The sequence below is a fragment of the Micropterus salmoides genome, unplaced genomic scaffold, assembly GCF_014851395.1.
Source record: "Micropterus salmoides isolate LMB-PRFRI ecotype aquatic unplaced genomic scaffold, ASM1485139v1 Ms_hic_scaffold_3106, whole genome shotgun sequence".
NCBI lineage: Eukaryota > Metazoa > Chordata > Actinopteri > Centrarchiformes > Centrarchidae > Micropterus > Micropterus salmoides.
This window is the reverse complement of record NW_024042381.1, coordinates 1-15,297: the sequence shown is the minus strand read 5'-3', so window position 1 is coordinate 15,297 and position 15,297 is coordinate 1. Positions and strand designations below refer to the sequence as shown.

At 41.8% G+C, this 15,297-nt stretch overlaps 5 non-coding genes and 1 pseudogene across 5 annotated transcripts; all 6 read left to right on the top strand.

The window, feature by feature from the left end:
- The first annotated feature begins 456 nt into the window (after positions 1-456).
- On the top strand, positions 457-12,737 carry LOC119884034 (annotated as a pseudogene).
- Positions 4,505-4,577, top strand: trnak-cuu. Its single transcript has one exon. It is a non-coding gene; the product is annotated as a tRNA-Lys (tRNA).
- On the top strand, positions 5,550-5,622 carry trnak-cuu. The gene has a single exon. It is a non-coding gene; the product is annotated as a tRNA-Lys (tRNA).
- On the top strand, positions 6,844-6,916 carry trnak-cuu. The gene has a single exon. It is a non-coding gene; the product is annotated as a tRNA-Lys (tRNA).
- trnak-cuu lies at positions 7,884-7,956 on the top strand. The gene has a single exon. It is a non-coding gene; the product is annotated as a tRNA-Lys (tRNA).
- Positions 8,941-9,014, top strand: trnak-cuu. The gene has a single exon. It is a non-coding gene; the product is annotated as a tRNA-Lys (tRNA).
- Positions 12,738-15,297: the final 2,560 nt, after the last annotated feature.

The following is a 15,297-nucleotide window of genomic DNA, read 5'->3' as shown; positions in this document are numbered from 1 at the left end:
TTAATCATGGGTGAACATTGTAAAAAAGGCAAAATGAAAGGGAGATCACATTGTGTGATAGGCTGCTTGGCTGATCGGGTGATTGCATTGAGGTGTGTGTGTAATGCCTGTGACTGTGTATCCAAACCTGGACTGATCCCTCTTGTTGATGTTATTACTTTCTTATATAAATATGTAAATAACGTTACACATAGTTCTGTTACCGATGTCAGCTGGGATTGCTCCAGCCCCCCGCGACCCTGTACGCAGGATAAATGGTTGACGATGGATGACGTAGTTCTGTTAATCTTTTATAACTTGCATCTGTTTATCCACATTTATATATTTTGTCATTTATTTATGTCATCTGTATGTTTGTGTCTATTTGTCTAGCACCGTAGCAAATTCCTCGTGCGTGTAAAATACTTCTTGGCTGTAAAGCTCTTTCTGACTCTGATTCTGCTTCCTCTCTGCCAGTATGTGACAGTGAGTCCAGACCAAGGCCAGCTGTTGAAGGGGATGTTTGTGCCATACTGTGAGGGCTGTGGGCCTGTTCAGCTGGCGCAGGCCGTCGGCATCGTGGGAGCCGTCATCATGCCTCACAATATTTACCTCCACTCTGCTCTTGTCAAGGTGCGACCAACTTCTCGATAGTTTAAATCTAGCTGCAGTAAACTGTATGATTTTATCAGCAAACCATTAAGTTCTAAATGTTCTTCTCAGTCTCGAGAAGTCAACCGGTCGAACAAAAAGAAGTAAAGAGGCCAACAAATATTTCTTCATTGAGGCGACCATGGCGCTGTTTGTCTCTTTCCTCATCAATGTGTTTGTGGTGGCTGTTTTCGGCGAGGCTTTCTATGGACGCACAAATGTAAGGTGGTGAGTGTCTCTGCAACTGCTTTACTTCAAACATGAGTGAAATGTGTGTTTTCTGTGGCTGCCGTGCTACAAGTCTGCATATTTTTATTTTATTCCAGTACAGCATATGCAATCAAACAGGAAGTCCTCATTCACATCTATTCCCTCTGGACAATGCAACTCTAGAGGTGGACATCTACAAAGGGGTACGTTTAAAGCTAGTACTCCATTATTACTACAGCACTGTTGAACTTGAGGTATAGGTTTAGCTTGGCAAGTTATCTTTTTAAAGGGACTCTAGTTATTAAGTACTGGATGTGCCAGAGACAGATTTATAAACAAAACCACAGAGACAAAGATTGTCAGGTTTTGCAAAGCATAGACACGGGAAAGCAGGATAGGACAGATCAGTTTAAATTGTTTTAATATTAAATCAAAAAAGGTACTCTGGCTTACTTTTCAGGGGTAGTCAATCTTGGAAAGCAGTCCAAATAAACATAATCAAGGGGGAATAAGGCAGAATACAAAAGCCACAAACCATTAAAATGTAGAACAAACAGGGGAGGATGGTTACAACTGAAAAACTAAATCCAAAGAAATCCAAGTAACAGGCACAGACAGAGACACTTGACAATAATGAATGACAAAAGACAAGGGAAACACAGACTAAATACAACTGAGGGCTTGGAAACAGGTGAAACAGAAGGAACACAGACAGAAAGCAAATTAAGCAAAACACAAGAGATAGAAACATGCAGTGCAGTTGCATTACAGGATTTCTGCCAAATTTGTAGTATAAAGTTTTAAAAAATGCGCAAACATTTAATAGAATATTATTGTATATACTCTCTTTTATCTGTGTTTTGGTCTCCACCAACTCTCTGAGGAAAGATATCTGGCTCTCTATCTGCTAAATGCTCCACCTAGTCGCTAAATTTGTCTGTCTGCTGTTTGCTGCTGAGCAGGTGGCATACCTGCCCAAACAGTGAGCTGAAAGATGCTAAAACACTATGAAACTGAGTGAACTACAGTGTTAGGTGATAATGTTCTGTAGGTTTTACTTTCACATTTTATCGATTATCCATTTGAGCTGCTTAAAATTCCAAATGTGCGTTTTTTTTATTTTAGATGTATGCAGACCCGCTGCTGTTGTTTGAAGCGGTACTTGTGTTTCTGGTGAATGTATGATGTTTTGTTGAACGTCCTTTCTGTTTGCGTGTGGGTTTGCAGGGAGTGGTGCTGGGCTGTTTCTTTGGCCCGGCAGCGCTGTACATCTGGGCTGTGGGGATCCTTGCAGCTGGTCAGAGCTCCACCATGACTGGAACATACTCGGCCAGTTTGTTATGGAGGTCAGTGGAGAATCAAGGACTTGCACAAAACACACACACAGCACAAACAAGCAATGGAAGTGTCAAATCAGTAACTGTAACTGCTTTGCTGAATTTTTCCTTTAGTTGTGGCCTAGTTTTGGTGGCTTTGAGCTTTATTTTTAAGCAAGGTAATTGCAAACAGCAGTGCATTTACTGAAACAGAAACAAGTGTACTTTCCTGTAAATGTCACAGACTGATGTGTTTCCCTGCCCTCAGGGATTTTTGAACCTGCGCTGGTCACGTTTCGCTCGGGTGTTGTTGACCCGCTCCCTCGCCATCACTCCCACCTTGCTGGTGGCCATCTTCCAGGATGTGCGGCACCTGACAGGCATGAACGACTTCCTCAATGTGCTGCAGAGCATGCAGGTCAGGCAGCGGTGAAAACTGTTTCACTGGCAGCTTCAACTAGGGATTCACCATCATTCTCCACTATCACCTGTTTTACCTTTCATGTATTTCCCTTTACCTCACAGCACTTTATCTGTGAAGTGCTTTTCGATTCATTCTTATAACCTTCAATACAAGAAGGAGGACATTAATATGATTAATATGTACAAGCAAGGCAGGCTTCATTCCAAGTAAATAACCAAATTCTTAATCTCATAGACTAATACATTATTATTATCATAAGCTAAAAATAAATGTAGTCATTAGCAAAATTTGAATATTTTGTATTTATAACCTTAATGCCTTAAGATAGATACAGTAGATAAAGAGAGAGAGAGAGAGAGAGAGAGAAATTCCAGTGTTGCAGTACAGCAGTTACACAAAAACAAAAACATGCATGAGTAGGTAAAAAATATAAAGAAATTAAATACAATTAGAAAATTTACAAATATATATAAGTACAAATAAAATGACTTAAGATATCCAATTAAGTGGAGTAGAAGTATGAAGTTGCAAAAATCTACTCCCTTACTTTCCACCAATGGCATTTTGTGTAATTTGCACATAAGTAATACTTTTCACAGTACTTATTCCATCACAACAATAGAGGAGTGTCATAAACATCATTAACAGTCTGTGTCCGACTACTGCATGTAGTGGCTAGCTCAGTCAGTAGAGCATGAGGACATTGGTGTTTTAGGGTCAAGCTGATCATAAATGGATGAAAATGTCAAACTCCTCTACGGAGTACAAGCAACTATACAACTACAGCCAACTAGCATACTAATACACACCCTGTTTGTAAATAATTAAAACTTACATAAATTCACACCAAGCAACTTTTCCTGACTACCAACGGGCATTTAACTGCGTCCACATTGAGCAACTTCCCATTTAGTCTTTTTTGTGTCTTTTTGGTCCACCTGAGGTTGACGTACAAACGTTAACCCTAAAAAGTTGCAGAGGTTTTTGAGATACTTCACAAAAGTGTCTGCAGCTGAATTTGACTTCTGCTAAGAGGATAGCTCTGACTAAATTAATTCCAAGGGCCGCCCTCACCCCTCAATCAGCCATCATCGAGAGTCTTTGGCGACCATTGCATGCAGTTTCTGCAGCGAGTCCAGCACAGATTGGGTTTCTTCCCAAGCATGCCATGAACATGTTGGTCACATGATGCCAGTGGCAGGGTTTGAGCCCCATGGTAGTCACCGGTGTTTTTTTTTTCGAGCCCCACGTTGGGCGTTGGTGTTTTAGGGTGAGGCAGATCACAAATTGGTCAAAATATCAAACATCTCAACGGTGTACAAGCAACTATAAAACTACAGCCCTACTAGACTAGTAACCCCAAACCTCTGCAAATAAATGAGGATTTACATAAATTCTCACCAAGCAACTTTTCCTGACTCCCACTGGACATTTAATTGCGTCCACACTGAGCAGCTTCCCCTGTCTTCCTGTTTTTTTCTTTTATTTCTTTTTGGTCCACCTGAGGTCTACATACAAACATAAACCCTAATAAAATAGCTGAAGTCTTTGAGATACTTTCAAAATTGTCTGCAGCTGAATTTGACTTTTGATAGGAGGATAGCTCTGAGATTATTAACTAGGACCGCCCTCACACACCTCAATCAGCCATCATCGAGAGTCTGTGGCGACCATTGCATGCAGTTTCTGCAGCGAGTCCAGCACAGATTGGGTCTGTTCCCAAGCATGCCATGAACATGTTGGTCACATGATGCCAGTGGCAGGGTTTGAGCCCCATGGTAGGCAGCGGTGTTTTGGGAGAGCCAATCAATCAAAGATATCATTGTACTGTTGCTGTAGCATAAAGAAGGCAGCCTCCACCATTCAGTGTTCTCTGTCCATGACACAGCTGGGAGAAATGTGCTCCATATAATAGTCAGAACCGGCCCGGCTAGCTCAGTCGGTAGAGCATGAGACTCTTAATCTCAGGGTCGTGGGTTCGAGCCCCACGTTGGGCGGTGTTTTAGGGTGAGGCAGATCAGAAATTGGTGAAAATATCAAACATCTCAACGGTGTACAAGCAACTATAAAACTACAGCCCTACTAGACTAGTAACCCCAAACCTCTGCAAATAATTGAGGATTTACATAAATTCACACCAAGCAACTTTTCCTGACTACCAACGGGCATTTAACTGCGTCCACATTGAGCAACTTCCGTTTAGTCTTTTTGCGTCTTTTTGGTCCATCCGAGGTTGACGTACAAACGTGTTAACCCTAAAAAGTTGCAGAGGTTTTTGAGATACTTCACAAAGTGTCTGCAGCTGAATTTGACTTCTGCTAAGAGGATAGCTCTGACTAAATTAATTCCAAGGGCCGCCCTCACCCACCTCAATCAGCCATCATCGAAAGTCTTTGGCGACCATTGCATGCAGTTTCTGCAGCGAGTCCAGCACAGATTGGGTTTCTTCCCAAGCATGCCATGAACATGTTGGTCACATGATGCCAGTGGCAGGGTTTGAGCCCCATGGTAGTCACCGGTGGGGTTTTTTTTCGAGCCCCGCGTTGGGCGTTGGTGTTTTAGGGTGAGGCAGATCACAAATTGGTGAAAATATCAAACATCTCAACGGTGTACAAGCAACTATAAAACTACAGCCCTACTAGACTAGTAACCCCAAACCTCTGCAAATAATGAGGATTTACATAAATTCACACCAAGCAACTTTTCCTAACTCCCACTGGACATTTAATTGCGTCCACACTGAGCAGCTTCCCCTGTCTTCCTGTTTTTCTTTTTGTGGCTTTGTTGGTCACATGATGCCAGTGGCAGGGTTTGAGCCCCATGGTAGGCAGCGGTGTTTTGGGAGAGCCAATCAATCAAAGACATCATTGTACTGTTGCTGTAGCATAAAGAAGGCAGCCTCCACCATTCAGTGTTCTCTGTCCATGACACAGCTGGGAGAAATGTGCTCCATATAGTAGTCAGAACCGGCCCGGCTAGCTCAGTCGGTAGAGCATGAGACTCTTAATCTCAGGGTCGTGGGTTCGAGCCCCACGTTGGGCGTTGGTGTTTTAGGGTGAGGCAGATCAGAAATTGGTGAAAATATCAAACTTCTCAACGGTGTACAAGCAACTATAAAACTACAGCCCTACTAGACTAGTAACCCCAAACCTCTGCAAATAAATGAGCATTTACATAAATTCACACCAAGCAACTTTTCCTGACTACCAACGGGCATTTAACTGCGTCCACATTGAGCAACTTCCCGTTTAGTCTTTTTGCGTCTTTTTGGTCCACCCGAGGTTGACGTACAAACGTTAACCCTAAAAAGTTGCAGAGGTTTTTGAGATACTTCACAAAATTGTCTGCAGCTGAATTTGACTTTTGATAGGAGGATAGCTCTGAGATTATTAATACTAGGACCGCCCTCACACCTCAATCAGCCATCATCGAGAGTCTGTGGCGACCATTGCATGTAGTTTCTGCAGCGAGTCCAGCACAGATTGGGTTTCTTCCCAAGCATGCCATGAACATGTTGGTCACATGATGCCAGTGGCAGGGTTTGAGCCCCATGGTAGTCACCGGTGGGGTTTTTTTTCGAGCCCCACGTTGGGCGTTGGTGTTTTAGGGTGAGGCAGATCACAAATTGGTGAAAATATCAAACTTCTCAACGGTCTACAAGCAACTATAAAACTACAGCCCTACTAGACTAGTAACCCCAAACCTCTGCAAATAAATGAGGATTTACATAAATTCACACCAAGCAACTTTTCCTAACTCCCACTGGACATTTAACTGCGTCCACACTGAGCAGCTTCCCCTGTCTTCCTGTTTTTTCTTTTTTTTTTTTGGTCCACCTGAGGTCTACATACAAACATAAACCCTAATAAAATAGCTGAAGTCTTTGAGATACTTTCAAAATTGTCTGCAGCTGAATTTGACTTTTGATAGGAGGATAGCTCTGAGATTATTAATACTAGGACCGCCCTCACACACCTCAATCAGCCATCATCGAGAGTCTGTGGCGACCATTGCATGCAGTTTCTGCAGCGAGTCCAGCACAGATTGGGTCTGTTCCCAAGCATGCCATGAACATGTTGGTCACATGATGCCAGTGGCAGGGTTTGAGCCCCATGGTAGGCAGCGGTGTTTTGGGAGAGCCAATCAATCAAAGATATCATTGTACTGTTGCTGTAGCATAAAGAAGGCAGCCTCCACCATTCAGTGTGTTCTCTGTCCATGACACAGCTGGGAGAAATGTGCTCCATATAGTAATCAGAACCGGCCCGGCTAGCTCAGTCGGTAGAGCATGAGACTCTTAATCTCAGGGTCGTGGGTTCGAGCCCCACGTTGGGCGTTGTATTTTAGGGTGAGGCAGATCAGAAATTGGTGAAAATATCAAACTTCTCAACGGTGTACAAGCAACTATAAAACTACAGCCCTACTAGACTAGTAACCCCAAACCTCTGCAAATAAATGAGCATTTACATAAATTCACACCAAGCAACTTTTCCTGACTACCAACGGGCATTTAACTTCGTCCACATTGAGCAACTTCCCGATTAGTCTTTTTGGTCCACCCGAGGTTGACGTACAAACGTTAACCCTAAAAAGTTGCAGAGGTTTTTGAGATACTTCACAAAAGTGTCTGCAGCTGAATTTGACTTCTGCTAAGAGGATAGCTCTGACTAAATTAATTCCAAGGGCCGCCCTCACCCACCTCAATCAGCCATCATCGAGAGTCTTTGGCGACCATTGCATGCAGTTTCTGCAGCGAGTCCAGCACAGATTGGGTTTCTTCCCAAGCATGCCATGAACATGTTGGTCACATGATGCCAGTGGCAGGGTTTGAGCCCCATGGTAGTCACCGGTGGGGTTTTTTTTCGAGCCCCGCGTTGGGCGTTGGTGTTTTAGGGTGAGGCAGATCACAAATTGGTGAAAATATCAAACATCTCAACGGTGTACAAGCAACTATAAAACTACAGCCCTACTAGACTAGTAACCCCAAACCTCTGCAAATAAATGAGGATTTACATAAATTCACACCAAGCAACTTTTCCTAACTCCCACTGGACATTTAATTGCGTCCACACTGAGCAGCTTCCCCTGTCTTCCTGTTTTTTCTTTTTGTGGCTTTTGTTGGTCACATGATGCCAGTGGCAGGGTTTGAGCCCCATGGTAGGCAGCGGTGTTTTGGGAGAGCCAATCAATCAAAGACATCATTGTACTGTTGCTGTAGCATAAAGAAGGCAGCCTCCACCATTCAGTGTTCTCTGTCCATGACACAGCTGGGAGAAATGTGCTCCATATAGTAGTCAGAACCGGCCCGGCTAGCTCAGTCGGTAGAGCATGAGACTCTTAATCTCAGGGTCGTGGGTTCGAGCCCCACGTTGGGCGTTGGTGTTTAGGGTGAGGCAGATCAGAAATTGGTGAAAATGTCAAGCTTCTCAACGGTGTACAAGCAACTATAAAACTACAGCCCTACTAGACTAGTAACCCCAAACCTCTGCAAGTAAATGAGCATTTACATAAATTCACACCAAGCAACTTTTCCTGACTACCAACGAGCATTTAACTGCGTCCACATTAAGCAACTTCCCCTGTCTTCCTGTTTTTTCTTTTTTTGCTTTTGGTCCACCTGAGGTCTACATACAAACATAAACCCTAATAAAATAGCTGAAGTCTTTGAGATACTTTCAAAATTGTCTGCAGCTGAATTTGACTTTTGATAGGAGGATAGCTCTGAGATTATTAATACTAGGACCGCCCTCACCCACCTCAATCAGCCATCATCGAGAGTCTGTGGCGACCATTGCATGTAGTTTCTGCAGCGAGTCCAGCACAGATTGGGTCTGTTCCCAAGCATGCCATGAACATGTTGGTCACATGATGCCAGTGGCAGGGTTTGAGCCCCATGGTAGTCACCGGTGGGGGTTTTTTTCGAGCCCCACGCTGGGCGTTGGTGTTTTAGGGTGAGGCAGATCACAAATTGGTGAAAATATCAAACTTCTCAACGGTCTACAAGCAACTATAAAACTACAGCCCTACTAGACTAGTAACCCCAAACCTCTGCAAATAAATGAGGATTTACATAAATTCACACCAAGCAACTTTTCCTGACTCCCACTGGACATTTAATTGCGTCCACACTGAGCAGCTTCCCCTGTCTTCCTGTTTTTTCTTTTTGTGGCTTTTGTTGGTCACATGATGCCAGTGGCAGGGTTTGAGCCCCATGGTAGGCAGCGGTATTTTGGGAGAGCCAATCAATCAAAGACATCATTGTACTGTTGCTGTAGCATAAAGAAGGCAGCCTCCACCATTCAGTGTTCTCTGTCCATGACACAGCTGGGAGAAATGTGCTCCATATGGTAGTCAGAACCGGCCCGGCTAGCTCAGTCGGTAGAGCATGAGACTCTTAATCTCAGGGTCGTGGGTTCGAGCCCCACGTTGGTGTTTTAGGGTGAGGCAGATCAGAAGTTGGTGAAAATATCAAACTTCTCAACGGTGTACAAGCAACTATAAAACTACAGCCCTACTAGACTAGTAACCCCAAACCTCTGCAAATAAATGAGCATTTACATAAATTCACACCAAGCAACTTTTCCTGACTACCAACGGGCATTTAACTGCGTCCACATTGAGCAACTTCCCGTTTAGTCTTTTTTGCGTCTTTTTGGTCCATCCGAGGTTGACGTACAAACGTTAACCCTAAAAAGTTGCAGAGGTTTTTGAGATACTTCACAAAATTGTCTGCAGCTGAATTTGACTTTTGATAGGAGGATAGCTCTGAGATTATTAATACTAGGACCGCCCTCACACACCTCAATCAGCCATCATCGAGAGTCTGTGGCGACCATTGCATGTAGTTTCTGCAGCGAGTCCAGCACAGATTGGGTCTGTTCCCAAGCATGCCATGAACATGTTGGTCACATGATGCCAGTGGCAGGGTTTGAGCCCCATGGTAGTCACCGGTGGGGTTTTTTTCGAGCCCCACGCTGGGCGTTGGTGTTTTAGGGTGAGGCAGATCACAAATTGGTGAAAATATCAAACATCTCAACGGTGTACAAGCAACTATAAAACTACAGCCCTACTAGACTAGTAACCCCAAACCTCTGCAAATAAATGAGGATTTACATAAATTCACACCAAGCAACTTTTCCTGACTCCCACTGGACATTTAACTGCGTCCACACTGAGCAGCTTCCCCTGTCTTCCTGTTTTTTCTTTTTATTTCTTTTTGGTCCACCTGAGGTCTACATACAAACATAAACCCTAATAAAATAGCTGAAGTCTTTGAGATACTTTCAAAATTGTCTGCAGCTGAATTTGACTTTTGATAGGAGTATAGCTCTGAGATTATTAATACTAGGAGACTCCTAATCTCAGGGTCGTGGGTTCGAGCCCCACGTTGGGCGTTGGTGTTTTAGGGTGAGGCAGATCAGAAATTGGTGAAAATATCAAACTTCTCAACGGTGTACAAGCAACTATAAAACTACAGCCCTACTAGACTAGTAACCCCAAACCTCTGCAACTAATTGAGGATTTACATAAATTCACACCAAGCAACTTTTCCTGACTACCAACGGGCATTTAACTGCGTCCACATTGAGCAACTTCCCGATTAGTCTTTTTTGTGTCTTTTTGGTCCACCCGAGGTTGACGTACAAACGTTAACCCTAAAAAGTTGCAGAGGTTTTTGAGATACTTCACAAACGTGTCTGCAGCTGAATTTGACTTCTGCTAAGAGGATAGCTCTGACTAAATTAATTCCAAGGGCCGCCCTCACCCACCTCAATCAGCCATCATCGAGAGTCTTTGGCGACCATTGCATGCAGTTTCTGCAGCGAGTCCAGCACAGATTGGGTTTCTTCCCAAGCATGCCATGAACATGTTGGTCACATGATGCCAGTGGCAGGGTTTGAGCCCCATGGTAGGCAGCGGTGTTTTTTTTTTTCGAGCCCCACGTTGGGCGTTGGTGTTTTAGGGTGAGGCAGATCACAAATTGGTGAAAATATCAAACATCTCAACGATGTACAAGCAACTATAAAACTACAGCCATAGTAGACTAGTAACACAAACCCTCTTTACAAATAAATGAAGAGTTACATAAATTCACACACATTTCTAAGGGCCCTCACACTAATCAGCTCTCACTGATGGGAAAATATGTACTAAAATGCATTTTAAAATAATACCAAATATCCAAATTTGTAATGTATCAAAATTAACTATGTTACTTGGTTTTTGGTAATAAAGGGCTTACATTGCATAATCTGAGCTACAACAAACACGAGTGGTGCATGGGTTGACAACCTGTTATTTAATGGTGTTGCAGCACAACACTGACAATGACAATAAGGGTTACGTGATTTACATTATAAAGTAATGTTGAAACTCTGAAACACTTTTTCATGCACAACTGACAACTGCTACTTTTAGCCTAAATTAAGTATTATTTAGGCTAAAAGTAGCAAGCTAATGTTTACTGTGAGGGCTGCTCCTCGGGTCAAATAGTTACCTGACACATTATGTAAATTAGTAAACGATTTATCCTAGGTTACTAAAACGAACACCAAACGCTTCACTGGAAGTGATAAGAATTGTAGCAATTAAAGCTAAAAATTGACGGAAATCAATGGAAACCTGCCATTTCACACCATCACTGTCTTCTTTGGGTCTGGATTTTTTTCTGATCTCAAAACATCTGTGCAAATTACTGATTTGGCACCAATCAGAGGCAGCGTTTTTGTGATGTCATCACGGAGTCTTCTCACAAACTTTTTTACTGAAGTTTTAAACTACAAAATATACAACACTAAAGTAGTTTGATACAAAATATGAATTTTTTGTATTTAAATATGTATTTTAAATACATGTATAATATCGCTGCTGATTTCTCATGATATTGGTACAAACTACATGGCAATATAACACATATTGATTATTTTCCTTCTCTCTCAGTTGCCATTTGCCCTCATTCCCATCCTCACTTTCACCAGTTTGTCATCTCTCATGAATGAGTTTGCCAATGGATTGTAAGTTTAGCTAATAACATCATAAGACAAATGGAAATCCAAATCCATTTTTTTTTTTTTTTTTAAATTCTTATTCTCTTCTTCTTCTTCCTTCAGAGTGTGTAAGATCGGAGGAGGAGTGGTGATCTTGTTCGTGTGTGCCATCAACATGTACTTCGTCGTGGTGTATGTTACTGCACTGGACAGTGTGTGGCTGTATGTGGTGGCAGCGTTCCTCTCCATAGGATACCTCACATTTGTGGGATATTTGGTAGGTAACATCAGGTTGTAGAAGAAGCACATATTCTACTTATTCACTAATTTTGATAATTGAGGCCAAGAATGTTCTGTTTCCAGCCTCTCAAATGTCAATATTTGCTGGTTTTCTTTGCCTGCTAGAATAGTAGCTCTGAGAAATTTTTTATAATCAGCAGATTAATTGATGATGAAACAATCTTTGGAGTGATTAATAGCGCCCTTATGTGTGTTATATCAACATATCCATTCTTTGTGTATGAGTAATTTTTTTTCTTTTTATATAATAATTCCAATCACATTTTAAATGTGTTGTTGTAGCCTCTTGGAGTGGGAGGGTTGAGGGGAAACATCTTTTGAATTTAAAGACAGTTATAAAGAAATAGAGTGACGTCACACAGCAGCATAGTTCAGTATTCGATGCTGCTCCTTATACTGACAATGTGATCTTGATGCAGCAATCAATTCATTAATTGTAAATCTGTTTATGTCTGTCTGTACTGCAGGTGTGGTTATGTCTGATAGCTCTGGGAGTGTCCTTCCTCGATCCGAGCAGTGGGAGAGAGAATGACACAACCATCCTGATCGAGCAGCAGCCAGAGTTTGACTCCTGAATGGAATCTGTGTTTCAGAGTTCATTAACATCATCAAGTGCAGCTTTTAGCAACCTGCCTGACCTTTCACACACAGTGTCCTTGAGTGCAGATTCATTTATATTAGACGTTTCAAATGAAGTTTTGTATGAATGGTGCTATAGATATTTTTATTTAGTAATCAAGAATCTGTTATTGTAATTGTCTGTATCCTTAGTACTGATTATACAAAACAAGAATAGTTTTGCCAAACTGACCGGTTTACAGGTGTGAAGTTCATTTCACAGAATGACATATAATACAAAATTCTGCTGTATCTCAAGGGGTCTGCAGGTTCTTCTTCTGCAAGATAAATTTAAGACTTTAAGATCATGTTAATGCTGCATAGAATGCAATCTAATGGTGACTGATTGATCGGTCAGCCGATTAATTGGGCACTCAGAAAGCTTATACGTCACCCTAAATGACAGCAGATCTAATCTAAAACCATTACTGGCTAGCATTGAATATGTATTGTTATACTGTAGAGAATTATGCAGCTGAATGACACTATTGACAAATTGTACCCCACTCTCCTTAAACACCGGCCACGTTCTGAAGGCTACAGCAGTACCCAATGTATTTTTCTATTTCATTCATTAATAATAATTAAAAAAAACCATCTAAAACAACATATTACTGGTTAACATGTATATCAGATTGTACTATGCACTATGTACTATAATGGCATTATAAATGATTTTCCTTTGTTTTGATATCAGCATTACCTCCCCTGCTCTCTAAATATTGGCATCAGGCATTGAAAAACCCATATTTGTCAACCACTACAATTTGATACCTGTTTCATGATCATACCAACCAAAATATGAAAGTATCCTGTAAAACCAGTGGAGACAACCTAGATGCAACCTATTTTTTATTATATGAATTTTTCAATACTTTCAGCAGCATATATTTGCTAATTATAAATAATTAATTTAATGTGTCATGGGCTTGGACAACCAATTAAAAAATATTTTTTTACATGCAGTAAGTTTTTACTAATTCAACAGTTGCCCATTGTGACACAGTAAGCATCCTAGCTGGAGTAGCTAGCTGTAGTGACAGTGTTAGCTGCAGGTCTGAGTGGTCTGACTAAAGGATTGAACAGCCCGCTGCAGCACAGTCCACTGTCACAACAATCTCACTTTTAGTTTATAAGTGTGTAACATCTCCCCACAGCCTGAAAGAGAAATATTCAAGATAAATTGAAAGAAAGACTTTTTAAGACCTTCTTGAGGCCTTTTTTGAGGAAACTGAATTCAGTGTTTTTACAGATACCCTGCTACCCCCATGCGGTTTCTCTTTTGGCCACAGGGAGACAGTGCAGGCCAGAAAAGAGACTGCCCAGATACAGTAAACGGCTCACCAACAGAGCTGTGCAACATAACACAACAGATTAAATGCCATGGTGCATTACATCACGTTTTACGTGTTGTTATGGCTGCACAGAAACAGCATTATTGTATAAAACAAACCAAAAGAAATGCAGTGATACAATGTGACTGAAACATTTCTGTGTGTATATTCAGATATGGCTGGTGTTTGACATTTTGTGGTGGTGGTATGTCTGAAGAGTTGCAACTATTGTGTAACTGCAAGCAAGAACTGCTTGTTTCAGTATTGCTCAAATTCCAGTCCTGAAGTGCTTCAGCCTTTGCAAGCCGAGTAAAGGCGGACGGACAGGTTTTTCTTTGCATTGTGGCGGGGAAGTTTTTTTTCTCCCTGTCATGGAGGGAGAGTTATGTAAGAGGGGAGAGTCTTCCCACCGCCCCTCTCTGTTTTTGTTTTTCTCAATGAGCCAATGTCTCCCTGCCTAGGCCTCACAGCCTGTCCAGTAGGCCCCTTTCCTGGAAACATAGCCTAGCAGAGGCCACTCAGGGGCAGGCCTGCGAGGTGGGAGGGGAGGGGAGGAGAGGGGAGGGGAGGAGAGGAGGGGGGCTCTTCCAGCAAATCACATGATTGTAGACCCTACAGTCCCAGCCCTACATGAGGCTCAGATGCTGCAAGCACATTTCAACAGCTAGTTTGTCATCAACATGATTGGATGTAGCTAATGCATGGCAGAGTTGTAAGTAGGCGCCTTGGATTCCCAGGTGTGAAAAGCAGAAATAGAACCACAACGCCTGATGGATAGAATGTATGTGTGTGCTTGCGTCTGTTAGAGGTTAACGTGATTGGTTTATTTGTCATTAATGTCAACATCACCACAGATTTTTTACTATTACTATAACTTAATGAACAGTATTTGTAGAATATTTCTGAATCTTTTCTTGGGGGTGGTGGGGGGCTGACATTTGGCCTCAGTAATATGATCGGAGCTATTTTAAGGGTGTTGTATTTGTCTATTTTTCTATGTGTCAGTTGATGACATGGAACAGATTAACAGACTAACTCACTGATATTTTTGCAAAAGATATTCATGGAACATTTGTTATAGCAGAAAGCACCATGTAGTTTTATTACTTGCGGCTTACAGTAACTGACTGATTTAATGAGTTGTCATCATAAAAATCAATAAATGTAATATTGAATTGTAAACAAACAGCTCAACTGAACCAAACAATAAAGCACAACACTGAATTACAGGAACTGACTATTTAATCACACGTGTTATGTCTTCTTTCATTCTTCCTTTTCTTTTCACTCTCTGTGATTCAACATTGAACATTTCTGGTCTCAGGTTTGAAATGTGCTGCACTCTTGATTATTCTTCTCTCACCACATGTTATTTGACCTGCCTGTGCATTAGTTCTGTTGACAGATGAAAGATGGATGCAGATTTAATATGTATCTGAGTTTTGTCAGTCATATTTTTTGAACAGATTTTCCAGGGG